Here is a 14,335-nt window from a genome sequence, read left to right as displayed (position 1 = left end):
TAGAGAAATTAAAGCTCATGTCAACACAAAGACTTGTACAAGAGTGTTCATAGCAGCTTTACTCACAATGGCCAGAAATAAACAATAAGATTACTTGACAAGTTCTACACATCCGGTAAGAACCAACTTCAGTTACTTCTACAAATAAAGAGTGATAATGGGATCCCTGGGTGGCGCCGCGGTTTGGCGCCTGCCTTTGGCCCAGGGCGCGATCCCGGAAACCCGGGATCGAATCCCACATCAGGCTCCCAGTGCATGGAGCCTGCTTCTCCCTCTGCCTATGTCTCTGCCTCTCTCTCTCTCTCTGTGTGACTATCATAAATAAATTAAAAAAAAAAAGAGTGATATTGGGATGCCAGAGTGGTTCATTTGGCTAAGCGTTGGACTATTGATTTCAGCTCAAGTCATAATCTCAGGGTTGTGAGATCAAGCCCAGCATTGGCCTCTGTGCTCAGTGGGGAGTCTGCTTGGGATTCTCTCCTTCTCTCTTCTTCTGCCCCTACCCTAGCTCTTGTTCTCTCTATATATAATAAAGAAATAAATCTTAAAAAAATAATAGAGTGTAGTGTTTATCGTCAGTTTTCACTGATTCCAGTGCACCAAACTCATCTTTTTGTGTGTTTTGTTTCAATTTACATAAGTTCGTGATAAATATCTCCCTAAATTCCTTGCACATAATTGATTTCTGCTGTTCTGGTACCTTCTTCTATTGGAGTTCGTTCACGTTTTTCTCTGATCTTAATAGGACAGAGCAGTGGGGGCTGGTGAACAGGTGCCATATTAATAGGGATGTGGGGCCAATTCATTTTTTAGTCTGTAATCGTTTCTCATTTGGGGAGCTAGAATGGAATCTCCTTTATTTTAGGAAAACTCTCATGGGAGAACCAAAGACCAAAGGTTTCATATTTTTGGCTATTGGGTTCAAAAGGTTTGGTACAGGTGTTGGATAGGTCCGTTTTGGAAGAATATGTGATAAGGGGAACCATTTCCTCTCACTTCTCTCTCAAGCACTGCCATGTAGACTAGGAAGGTTTCCTAGTTGGGGAGGGATGAGAAGTGCAGGGAAGAGTTGGAGAAGGTATCTTTGTGAAAGGGATCCCATATCCTGCCTTGCATGGGGCATACCACAGGGCTGCATGGGGTAGCAGAGGCAGAGGGGCTGCAGGATTGCTCCTGAGTCTCCCAAAGTACACTTGAGACAGCCGCTAAGCCTTCTTTGGGTTCACACAAAGGGTTTAGAAATTTGCTGAGGGGGTGGGGTTAGTGAATTCCAAAGGGGTGTAGTGGTTAGCCAGGAGGCTTTGCAAGCTTGGGTTTGGATGAAGCCAATGCAAGAGGAATGGCCATGGAAGAGGCTCCCCACCCCTCCCCTCCCACGAAGTCTATTTGATGCCCACAGAACATAGATGTCACCTCCTGGAAGACAGGAAGGAGAAATCCTCAGAAAATCTTGTAATCAGAGTGTTTAAACCTAGTATGACCGAGAAAACACTGAAGTATGATTGGTTTATAAAGTGGTGTGAACTCACTGAGCAGGATAAACACAACCAAGATTCTTTCCTTAAATCATAGTTTCCAGCTCTGTACTGCTGACACTCCTTTCCCATCCTGAAGTGACATCTTGGGCAGATTTAATCTTTTCTAGTTTTTTTTGGTTACTAATATTTAATCCACTTCGGTTTCATGTGTGGGTTAAACCTTTACCATCTTCCTTTTCCCCAAGCACAGTTTGAGCTGAGACCCTATCTGCTTGGGTCGGAGGGGGACCTGATGGGTCTGGGACACCTGTCTCTTCTTCCAGGGTGCTGCTGTGGGAGAACGGACAGATTTTTTTTTTTATCTCTTTATTTTACTGGCTGCTGCAGTAAATGTGTCCTCTTGTGGTTGCTGCTGCTGCCCTGACACCTTCGGGCCATATGTGGCTCTGGAGGCCAGGCATCAAGTACTGGCTGTCTCCTGAGGAGCACGTGGGAGCTCTAGAGGGCTCTGCAGCAGTACTGGAGTCAGTTCTTACAAGTTCCAGTCACCCTTCCTTCCTGTTTTGTTGAGTCTAGGCATAGATGGCAGGCTGCCACTAGTTACAGTAGAGCTGGCATCGTCACTTCTTGGTAAGGTTGGTGAGTCAGTATTTAGCCCCTGTTGTTGGCTGCTTGCTTTAGATCTATCCTTCTCAACCTTGTGCATATACCAGAATTGCCTGCATTCACATTGCAGGGCTTTAAAAAACATCTGTACCCATGTCCCTTCCTCAAAGAGCCCCAGTATTGTTCTGGAGAAAAGCTAAGCAATGGCATGTCCAAAGCTCCCCATTGCAATTGCAGTGGCAGCAGGGCAAGGGGTGCTTACCCGCCTGGTTTATGGTATGGGCTCCAAGGCCAATTCTGGGACAATAGGAACCCTGCCACTCAACATCCTCATTGGAAGTGACTGAATGACTTCCTGGACAAGACTGAGGTCATGTTCTTCCACCAGGTGGAGGGGGTGAGATCCAGGGGCTGAATTACAGGGAACAGTTATAATGTTTTACAAAACTGAGTTTTTGCCTTGTGAGAGTCACTTCTACTGGATGGTGTTAGAAAAGCAAATATTTCTCACATCTCTATGACAAGGAGGAAAAAGAACATAGATGTAGAGAGTCATAGGTTTCCAGTTTATAAACTGTAGACCTCTCCTATGTGCTTATTTGGCAAAGGATGTAATGTATGAAAACAGCCATTATGAAACCAACCAGAAATTTCACCAAAGAAGACATATACATGGCCAACAAGCACATGAGGAAATGCTTCGCATCACTGGCCATCAGGGAAATACAAATCAAAACTATAATGAGATCCCACCTCACACCAGTGAGAATGGTGAACACTAACAAGACAGGAAACCACAAATGTTGGAGAGGATGTGGAGAAAGGGGGACCCTCTTCACTGTTGATGGGAATGTGAAGTGGTGCAGCCACTCTGGTTAACTGTGTGGAGGTTCCTCAAAGAGTCAAAAATAGATCTGCCCTAGGACCCAGCAATTGCACTGCTGGGGATTTACCCCAAAGATACAGATACAGTGAAACGCTAGGACACCTGCACCCCAGTGTTTATAGCAGCAATGTCCACAATAGCCAAACTGTGGAAGAAGCCTTGGTGTCCTTCGACAGATGAATGGATGAAGAAGCTGTGGTCTATGTATACAATGGGATATTACTCAGCCATCAGAAAGGACAAATACCCACCACTTTGATGCAGATGGAACTGGAGGGTATTATGCTGAGTGAAGTAAGTCAATTGGAGATGGACAATCATCATATGGTTTAACTCATATGGGGAATATAAAAAATAGTGAAAAGGATTATAAGGGAACAGAGGGAAAATGAGTGGGAAAAATTAGGATGACTAAACATGAGAGACTTCTAACTCTGGGAAACAAACAAAGGGTAGTGGAAGGGGAGGCAGGCAAGGGGATGGGGTGACTGGGTGACGGGCAGTGAGTAGGGCACTTGATGGGATGAGCACTGGGTGTTATATGTTGGCAAATCAAACTTCAATAAAAAAAAAAAAAAGAGAAAAAACAGAAACCAACCACCATAAGAACAAAGACCAGGGATGTGGGAGACGTGACCAAATCCTAATGAACTGCAAAGAGAACAGAAAAGTCAACAAGATTTGTTTGGATTGTTAATAGAATAAGCAGTTCTGTATTTAAGTGAAAAATCCACCCAGGACATGACATTCTTCACATATTGCAAGTTGTAAAAAAGTGTCTATTGAATGTGGTGGAAATGTGGGTCCTGAAACAAGATAGAAGCACGTGCAAATATAAGTGTAACCAGAGACACTGTTGCTCAATGCACTAGAAATGTGGCAAGGAAATTAAAAGGAAAATTGTGTGAAGGAAGTCTTAAACATTGTGACATTTGCTTTTGCAGCTGATGAGGGTACATATTTAGTAATACTTAGATGTAATAATTAGCTCTATTTATTCGCTGTGGGTTTGAGAATTTTTATACGACTGAAAATATTTTAGACAGTGTGCCCATGACAGGCACAACACAAGGAAGTAATTAAGAAATTCATTTTTGTAACAGAGGAAACTTTCAAACAACTTCATGTGGATGATGTTCCTGGGATAGATGGGGTGCTAACACTGGACTTGCAGTAAAATTTAAGTTCCCTTTGGCAAGTCATGCAAGGACACAACTTCACCTCTACTCATTTGCACTTTTCAGCAGGAACTGCTTTCTTCTGGAAGTTATAAATGGACCCATCATGGACACAGGTCACCACCTGTAAGCTGCATCTCCCCTGGGGCTTGGGCCACGGAGCGTGGCAGGCACCATTGGATGAGTGGGACACAAAGCACAGCGGTCTGCTCACTGCACATAGGTGGGGAGGCTCAGCCAGCGCTGAAGCTAAGGAGAGGTGTACAGCTGTTGAAATGAGCTCATGCCTCATCACTTGGGAAAGAAAATCTCTGCTTATGCTAAGCAGCAAAGATTGTTATCACATAATTGGCCTTTTGGGTTGGCAAACACTTTGAATGCCCTGCAAAGGCATTCACCTTAGCTATGAAACACTATGGAGAAAGGTATCTGGCCTAGTGTTATTTGGTCCTCTTTTCTGCGCTAGAATTAGTTCTAGAACTGTAACTGATGGTCTGAGCCCCTGGTGGAAATTCTGTTAGGCCAAACGCTGACTTTACCAAGTGGCTTATTGATTCCAGCTCTGTGAAGGTGACCTCCCCCTGCCCAGTGCCCCTTCATGTCTTCATACCTACAGTGTGGAAGGTAATCTGCAGTGTGATACAAGGGTGAATATTGAGCACGGTGGCACCCAAACTCCTGCAACTGTCAGAACAATTGTGCAATGATTGTTAAAAATCTTTGAAAATGCCTACATTTGTGAACACCTCTTCTCAATTATTAAAGTAAAACTAAGTATCACTTCCTAGTCAAGGCTACCAGTCAAGGCTGAATTCTGTGTTCTTGTTGAACTTGGTACAAGATTTAGCAGTGACAGGCTAAAGAAAAAAAAAAAAACACTGATTTCTTGTTCCAAAACAGAAGTCAACAAGTTGTGAAAGAAAATGGTAAAATGGTCAGAGTAAAATATTTCTTTTTTATCTGTCCTCCCCTCAATTTTGAATCTAAGTTACAATTGTCAATATCATACGAGCATATGTTACATGGTATGGTTGTCATCATAGTTCAGAAAAATAAAGTTTGATTATGCTCCTGGCACTTGGTTTTTGTTTTTCTTACCTCTTCCATGATCACCCATACTTTTCTGTCCTTGGCTTCTTTAGAGCCTGGAGTTTTCAGTGACCTCTTTAATGCGTGTCTTGTGTGGGCAGTTAATGTGTGGGCTCTAAAGTTTAGCTGACAGGTTTCACCTAAGGTTAGGAGCCTGGGAATCCTTGGAAAATAGGGCAATTACTGAATTTGTCCACTAGTGGGCGGGCATGCACTTTCTTTCTAAATAAGAGCTTCTGGAAAACCTTTGACAACCTTTTCTATTTTAGGCAGTTGGCTAAGAGTTTTACCTACCCACTTTTAGGGAGACCTCTGAATCTTTATACTCAGGGTCAGAGTTATAGTCATGGACAGACAGTTTTCATGAGGAAACCTATATTATCTCTTAATAAAGCCTCTGCTTTTGTTAATTTTTATTTTTTATTTTTTTAATAATAAATTTATTTTTTATTGGTGTTCAATTTGCCAACATACAGAATAACACCCAGTGCTCATCCCGTCAAGTGCCCCCCTCAGTGCCCACCACGCAGTCACCCCCCCCCCCCCCCCGCACCTCCCCTTCCACCACCCCTCGTTCATTTCCCAGAGTTAGGAGTCTTCATGTTCTGTCTCCCTTTCTGATATTTCCTACCCATTTCTTCTTCCTTCCCCTCTATTCCCTTTCACTATTATTTATTATTTTTAAAAGGTAAACTGCAAATAAAAACCATATCCCCCCCCCCAAAAAAAAACCATATCCTTTAAATAGACAAACTTTAGTTGACAACAGAACCTGTTTCTAAGGATGCCAGAACATCTAGACTACCAGTACCTCAAGTGACCCGAGAGCTGGTGTTGGGGATGAGAGAATGGAGGCTTTAAGCAGGGAAGAGGATTATCTGAGGCCACTCACCTGTTGAGCTCTTTACTGGAATAATGCATCTTAGGTGGTCCCTTTACACTTGCCTTTGGATTTCTATTAACTTCTCTGGAGGCGCTTTCTGTTCTAATGGGTAGTTACTTACCTAATTAGGTTCTTTTTATCCAATCCAGGAAATGGTGATGAAAGCTTAGGCACAGTGCTCACCAACCTTTTATTTTTTTTCCTCCCTAAATGAGTTCCTGCACTTAGGAGGTATCCATCCACACAATGACCATTGTTTCTAAACAAAACTGGAATCTCATTCTTTCAACAAATACATAAGTATGTATCATGTCCATGACACTGGAGATAAATAGTAAACAGACAAATTCCTGTCTTCTTGAATTTTACCCTTTAGTTTTGCTGGGCAGGGGGTTGGGCGGTGTGGGGAGGGGAAGGAGGAGAGGAGGAGGGGAGTGAGAGTTTGAGAAGAGCAGGGAGTAAACTAGTAAATTATATAATCTCAGATGATAACTACCATAAAAAAGTAAAGAATTGATTTTCAGCAAGGGTGCCAAGACTATTTAATGGGGGTGGGGAGAGAATAGTCCGTTCAAAACCGAACACCTGCAACTGAATATCTCCATGCCAAGAGTGAAGTTAGACTTCATACCACATACAAAAATGAACTCAAAATGGATCAAAGACTGAAATGTGAGAAATGAAGCTATTAAAGTCTTAGAAGAAACTAGAAGTTTAAATCATTGTGCCCTTGGACTATGCAGTAGCTTCCCAGATGTGACAGTTAAAGCATAAGCAATGAAAAAATGGAGAAATTGGACTTCACCAAAATTAGAAACTTTTGTGATTCAACAGGTATTATCAAGAAAGTGAACAGATACATCACATAACAGTAGAAAAATATTTGCAAACCCTATATCTGATAAGAGTGTAGTATCCAGAAAGAACAGTTACAACTCAACAATAAAGAGACAGCCCAATTTAAAAAGTAGGCAAAGGATTTGAATAGACAGTTTTCCAAAGACTATACAAATGGTCAGTAAACTCATGAAAAAGCATTCAGAACCATTAGTCATTAGGGAAATGAAGATTAAAGTACAATGAGATACCACATCATACCTACTAGGATGGCAAAGCTAAAAGCAATTATAAGTGTTGACAAGGATGAGGATAAAATGAAAATGTTGTAGCTACTGTAAAAAACAGTTCAGCAGTTCCTCAAAAAGTTAAACAGAGGTACTATATGATTTATCAATTCTACTACTAAGTGAGATAAGACAATTGATAGCATAGATCCATGCAAAAACTTAAACATGAATGTTTATAGCAAAATTATTCATGATAGCTGAAAAGGAGAAACACCCAAATATCTGATGAGTGGATTAAAAATGTGGTATATCCTTTTATTTTTTTATTTTTATTTTTTTGGGTATATCCTTTTAATGGAATATTATTCCATGAAAAAGGAATGAAGTACTCATATATTCTATATCTAGGATAAACGTTGAAAATATTTATGCTAAGTGAAAGAAGCCAGATGCACACAAAGAGCATAGTACATGATTCCACTTATACGAAATGTCCAGAATAGGCCAAATCAGAGATAGAAAATAGGTTTGTGGTTGACGGGGACTAGGAAGGGAGAAATTGGGAAGAAACATGAAAGAAACAGGATTTCCTTTTGGGGTGATGAAAGTGTTCCAGAATTAGACAGTGGTGATGGCTTCATAACTCTTGTAAATATACTAAAACCCACTGAGTTATATACTTAAAAGGATGAATTTTATAGCATGGGATTACCTCTCAATAAAAATAAAGTAGGGTAATTAGAGAAAGTGGGCAGGGGTGGTGGTGGGTTATTTAAACACTGTGATGAGAGAAGCTTTCAATAGAAAAATCAACATTTGAGCAGAATATTTGAATCAATGAATGAATGGATGAAGCACACAAACCCCACTGAGCTCCCTGTTTGCTCTTCTTTTGTTTGAGTATATCCTTGCTCTGATTCATATGATATTAAGGTATCTCTACTCTAGTGCTATAAATTTGTGTAACGGACACATTCAGAATATGAAAGTCATTATTTCATTAAGCATGCTTAATGAGAATGCTTACATACAATGCTTCCCTGCAGAATTACCAGGGAAACCTCAAAGCCCTACTAATGCCATAAACATCTTTCAGAAGGTGCTTAACAGGATGTTAAGTGAAGGTCTTAAAGTGTTGGCTAAGCCCTCCAAGTGGAATACACTTAGTGGTATGTGACCACATAATCTAGAGACAGAATCCTTAATTCATCTTCTGTCTCCAACCAACATTAGAGAGGATCCTTCAAAGGGAATTTTGTAAGAGGAGATCATGCTTCTTTCCTGTATGTCTCTCTAGAATACTGTCCTCCCCTTCCCCAACAAAGACAAAGGAGGTTGGGAGGTTCTAGGGCATTACGGGTAGAATCAAGACACTTGGAAGAAAGGGAGACTAGCATCTTACTCATCCACCTGCCCTTGTTGCTATCAGAGCAGATGGCAAGAACATTCTTAAAGAGCCTCACCTGGATCTCCTGGAGCTGAATTTCTCAACCTCAGTGCTATTGATCTGTTGGGAGGATAAATCTTTACTGTGAAAGGCTATTCTGCATATTGCAGGATGCTCAGCACCGTTCCTGGCCTCCTCCCACTAGATGCTAGTAGCGTCTCCCCACTTCCCACATTTGTGGTAACCTAAAATATCTCCAGATAGGGCTAAATGTTTCCTAAGAGGCAAAACTACCCCTGGTTGAGAACCCCTGCCTCAGTTTTAGAAGGCAGAAGAAGTCTAGAGATTGATGCTTGACTCCTGCCTGGTGAAGCTGGAAGGGAAGAGGCTGCCTACCATTGGGGTTAATGGCAGAGCACAGAGAACTGTTGGGCAGTGTAGGTGCTTCCTGGCTGCCAGTGTTTGGTGGCACAAAAAAAGGGTGATGCTTTCCCCTTAGGCACATGCTGTGGAAGTGAATCAGGCTCAAGCTATTTTGAAAGGACCCTCTTGGAGGTGGGGGAGGTGCTGCCCATCGGACAGGAGAGAGATGACAAAGAGTTCATTGCCAGCTTTAGATCAGGGTTTTCAACCTTGACACTACTGATGCTTTGGGCTTGATACTTCTTTGTTGTAGGAGCCTGTCCTGTGCATTGTAGGATAGTTGGCATGTCTGGCCTCCACCTGCTAGATGCCATTGGCATTCCTCCCAGTCGTGACATCTAAAATATCTTCAGACATTATCAAATGTCCCCCAGAGGGGGTGTCAAAAATTGACCCTGGTTGAGAAGTAATCCCATAAAGAGTCCCCCAAATCAGCAAATCTATTGCTGTTGTAATAGATTACCAAAAACGTAGTGGTTTAAAACAACACATTTTTTGGTCTCACAGTTCTGGAGGTCAGAAGTCCAACCTGACTCTCACTGGGCTAATATTAGAGTGTCAGCAGGTCTGGATTCTTTCTGGGAGCTCTGGTAGAGAATTCCTTTCCTTGCCAGCTTTTCAGTGCCGCCTTCGTTCCTGGCTCCCTATTCCCCGCCAGCAGTGACATCATACCTTCTCTGACTCTGACCCTCCTGCCTCCCACTGACAAAGATCCTTATGATTACATTGGCCCACCTGGATAGTCCAGGGTCATCTTCCCATCTGGAAGTTCTAAACTTCATCACACCTGTCAGGTCCCTTTTATCATGGAAGGTAACGTATTCACAGGTTTCACAGATTAGGATATGGACATCTTTGGGGAGGGCATTCTGTGTACCACAGTCAGTCTTTGGGCTCATGCCAACCAGAGGACACTAAGTAGATGGATGTACCAGCACTAGTTAAGTAAGATCCTGTGCTTTCTACTTGCTTCTCCTCCTGCCTCTTCCCAGGATCTGGAAGCACTGAGCAAGTGAGAAAAGAAGGTGAGAAAAATAAATCTCACCCTACCCCTCCCCATTGCTGGAACCAAATGTGGAGGTGTGCTCAGGCCTAGCTGGAAGAGACCTTAAAATCATTTGGAAGATAATGGTTTTGATTACAGAGGGACGGGACTTTTTTTTTCTTTTAATGCTATTTTAATTCCCCACTTGTCTGGTATGCCACAGGCTCTAGCTGGAAGGTTACTTATGGCTAGAAGAGAGGCTATTAATCAGTAAAACTGAAGGCAGTGATGGGGAGAGAAAAAGTTACTGCTCGTGGTCCCTCATAGACCCCAGCTTATTGAATAAACCTGGTACAAGAAGGTTTTAGAGGAGAGAGGATTTCAAAATTCTATCACATCACCCCATGACTAGGAAGGAAGGCTCTCTCTCTCTCTAAGAAGAGAGAGATGGCAGTGTTGAGTGTGTCTGCATCCAGAGGCCAAGAGATGTGGCGACCTCAGAAAACCCATGATTCTCCCGGGAACATCGGATGATCTTGCTCTTGCCTAGAAATTTGGAGAGAGAGGTAGAGGAAGGAGAGAAAAGAATGGGAAAAAGGTAGATAGACCTGGGCTGATAACTACCAACATTCATGTGGGTAAAAGCAAGCAGACAGTGTTTCAAATCTGTGCTGGCAGGCGAAGCTGGGGCATATGGCCCCCGCATGGAGAGAAATGCAGCTTGCAGCTCCATGGCTCTGAGTCAGACTTCAAAGTGCTTCCCAACGTGTCAGTATAGGGCCTGCCTGAACCCTAAAACTATAACTGGAAAACTTTCATGGGTTTCTTGAGGACACCAATTAGATATCCAAAACCAAGTCTTACCCCTCATGGCTAGATGAGCCTGCTTCCTTCTCTTCTGGGACCAGAAACACAGAAGAACAGGCCACACACAAGATTTAAAACTCCAAGTGGGGGTGGCCTGGTGGCTCAGTGGTTTAGCGCCGCCTTCAGCCCAGGGCGTGATCCTGGAGACCCAGGATTGAGTCCCATGTTGGGCTACCTGCATGGAGCCTGCTTCTCCCTCTACCTCTCTCTCTCTTTCTGTCTCTCATGAATAAGTAAATAAAATCTTTAAAAAAAAAACAAAACTGCGAGTGGCAATCAGGCTAATACCAAAATTATCTCTAGTTTTTATTATTGTGGTATATTCATATATAATTATAATGACCATTTAAAGAATATAACAATGAGAAATATACTCTATCAAGGGATTGAAAAATAATTTTGGGGAGCACCAAATTATGAAGCACCAAAAATAGATGTGTGGTTTTTCTAAAAAGATTTGTTTGTTTATTTATTTATTTATTTATTTGTTTATTTATTTATTTATTTATTTATTTTAGAGAGAGAGAGAACATGAGTGTGCACATGCGAGTGAGGGGAGGAGCAGAGGGAGAGGGAATGCATCTCAAACAGGCTCTACACTCAGCATGGATCCCAAAGCATGTCTCCATCTCAAGACCCTGAGATCATGACCTGAGCTGAAACCAAGAGTGGAATGATTGGCTGAGCCACCCAGGTGCCCCTTCATGTGTGTTTTGTGCAGGAAAAGAGTCATTGAAGTGTCTGAGTGGAGTGGATTTGTCAAGGAAAATGGAGCAGGTAATGAAGGTAATGCAGTAAAGCAATAAAGCAAAGAAAACTTTGTGTTTTCCACATCAGTACTGGACCTCGGAAAGCTATAAAGTAGGAGAAGAGGGGGCACCTGGATAGCTCATTTGGTTGGGCCTCTGTCTTCAGCTCATGTCATGATTTTGGGGTCCTGGGATCAAGTCCCCCATCAAGCTCCCTACTCAGTGGGGAGCCTGCTTCTCTCTCTGCCCCTCCCCCTGCTTATTCCCTCTCTCTCTGGAAATTAAAAAAAATAAAATAAAAAATAAATAAACTGCAGGTCCAGAGAGAGGAACCCTACTCATGGCTGACATGGGGAGATAATGGGCAGGGGAAGGGCCTTAAGCAGAATTCACTTTTCTCTAGATTCTAAATAGGAATGAACTTTTAAAACTCTACTGCAGGTGCACAGCACATTTTGGAAGTAGGATGTTGTTTATGTGCTTACCTCATGCTGTCTTCATGCCCAAAGTCTTACCCCAGGATTGTCTGGCAACAAAGAGACCCTGGATCTTTTTTTTTTTTTTTTTTTTTTTTTTTTTTAACTCTTCTACCTGGGCAGAAATACCCAACTGAAGCTGGAGTCTGTCTCTCCCCATGCATTTGTAGCCACCTACCTGAGAACAAGTGCTTTTACTTTTAAGTTGAATGTAGTAAAGTCTCATTTTCTAAATTAAAGAGATTGTACTTGGCCACATATGAGGCTCTCCATAAGTGATTTGTTGAGGGAAGGAAGGTGGAAAGGTAGAAGGAAGGAATATTGGAAGGAAGGGAGGAAGGAAGAAGGAAAACAGGGAAGGAGGGAAAGAAGGAAGGAGGGAAGGAAAGAAATAGGAAAGGAGAGAGGGAGGGAGAGAGGAAGGGAGAGATGGGAAGAAGGAGGGAGGGATAGGTGGAAGAACAGAAGGAGAGGGGAAATGAAAACTTGCCTTTCTGTGTGTGTGCTTGTGTGCCCTGTCACATGGATTTGCTTCCAGAAGCAGCACAGGAGATTATGGAGAAGGTTAGCCCTGGGAAGGGAACTCCAAGCCTTTGGGTTGTAACAGAAAAAGCTGGGAGGCTACTTTGGTGCCATATCTTTAAAGTGTGTGGTGGGAGAAATGGAGCTATCCTTATTCTGGGAATGAGGCTGAGAAATGCTGCTGTGACCTGTGAGCTCTTGGATCCTGATGATGCAGATCTTCTCCCAGAGTTGCCAAATCACCTATCTCTGGGGGCATAAATACAGTAAAACCCAAGGGGTCTGTGCCTTCTTCATTTTCTCCCTTGCCTTAAGGTCACTTTCTTTATCCTCCCCCTGGACGCTTGCTTTTCCCTGTTGGTATGCTGGACATTATTAGCCTTGCGCTTGGCGCTTGTTTTTTTTTGTTTGTTTGTTTGTTTGTTTGTTTTGAGGGGGTGGTTGTCTATATCCTGTGATCCCCAGAAAAGTTTTTGCTCTCATTTCACAAATACCTTTGGTCCTATAGTGTGATTTTGAAATGTGTCTGTTCTAATATGGCCAGAACTTGGGACACGTGTAAACAAGAGATGTGGCAAATATTAAATGCAAAGAATCTAGGTGCAAAGTTGGTGTTGATCAATATTTGTGGATCTTGAAAACGGTTAAATGCTCCTTCTTTACTTTTGGCTTTTCTTTGTCCTTAATGCTGTCTTCATTTGTTCTCCCATCAAGACCCCAAGTCTTTGATCCCCGTGACCAAGGGGAATGTTTTTTATACTGAAAAGAGTAAGCCACTACATTTCTGAGGAAGGGTGGCATCTTCTGGGTGATCCCTAAAGAATGCAGAGCCACCTCCCCTGTGTGACTGGTGGTTTGGTAGGGAGTCTAAGTTGGATCACTGGGAAGCTGATATGAAGAGAAAGGAGAGAATAAAGTAAGATATGTACCTTTCTTCCCCTTTTCCTTCTTCACACTCTGAGCTCCATCCTTTGCATACTTTGAGAAAGTGTTTTTAGTTCAGCAGAAAATGGGAACTCAAGGAGATTCTGGAGCCAAGACAAGAACACTCCACAAACCTGGCTTCACATTCTCTGCATTTCCGCCCCCTTACAGTCAGCTGGGGGCTGTATGGTTAGATCTGGCCAGTAGGCTGCGAGTAGAAGGGGATGTGTGACATCCTCCCTGCCACACAGAGGAGTAAGTGGGACAACTCCACAAGTTCCCATTACCTTCTGCTGAGGTAACCCCTGGGGCCTCTTTTGAGATGGTGGCTCATTAGCTCCAAGCAGCCTGGATCCCTCAGATGCTGTGTGGAGAATAGCTACCCTTGGCATGCTTGGGCCTACAGAGGAATGTGCAAGGAATAAATGTGTTTTCTTAAGCCATTGAAACTTAAAAAAAAAATTTTTTAAAGGAAAATAAATTTAACTGGATACCTTAAATAGTATAACTTTTAGTTTTAAAACATTTACATAGCACTTTATAGAGCATATTTTCATAGATTTTATTTCCTTTAAAGCTCACCATGCACCTAAGGTAACTTTTCTTTCTTTTGACTTAATTTAGGCTTCCAGAAAAGTTGCAAGAAGAGCACAAAGGATTCCTGCATATCCTCCACCCATTTTGCCCGAATATTCCATTTCATTGCATTGCCTGTTTCTTTTTTCTCTCTCTAAATATATATACATATATGTTACTTCTTTCCTGAACTGTTTGAGAGGAAGCTGCAGATATGATGCTCCTTTATCCCTAGATAC

The 14,335-nt window shown here is 42.4% G+C and overlaps 1 protein-coding gene across 20 annotated transcripts in view; it reads left to right on the top strand.

The window, feature by feature from the left end:
- The window catches only part of LOC144285016 (uncharacterized), a 293,890-nt gene that overhangs the window by 45,580 nt on the left and 233,975 nt on the right, over positions 1–14,335 (top strand). For 2 of the 20 annotated variants that reach the window (XR_013353401.1, XR_013353391.1), the window contains one exon: positions 4,215–5,225. The exons of 15 other annotated variants lie outside the window; for them this stretch is intronic. The gene's annotated coding sequence lies outside the window, so the exon portion shown is untranslated. Of the gene's footprint in view, positions 1–4,214; positions 5,226–11,570; positions 11,594–14,144; positions 14,275–14,335 lie in introns of those variants that run through there. 3 more of the 20 variants (XR_013353392.1, XR_013353398.1, XR_013353393.1) reach the window with 3 other exon arrangements.

Source organism: Canis aureus, chromosome 15, assembly GCF_053574225.1.
Source record: "Canis aureus isolate CA01 chromosome 15, VMU_Caureus_v.1.0, whole genome shotgun sequence".
Lineage (NCBI taxonomy): Eukaryota > Metazoa > Chordata > Mammalia > Carnivora > Canidae > Canis > Canis aureus.
Note: the sequence above shows the minus strand (reverse complement) of the source record. Positions and strands in the feature narration are given on the sequence as shown.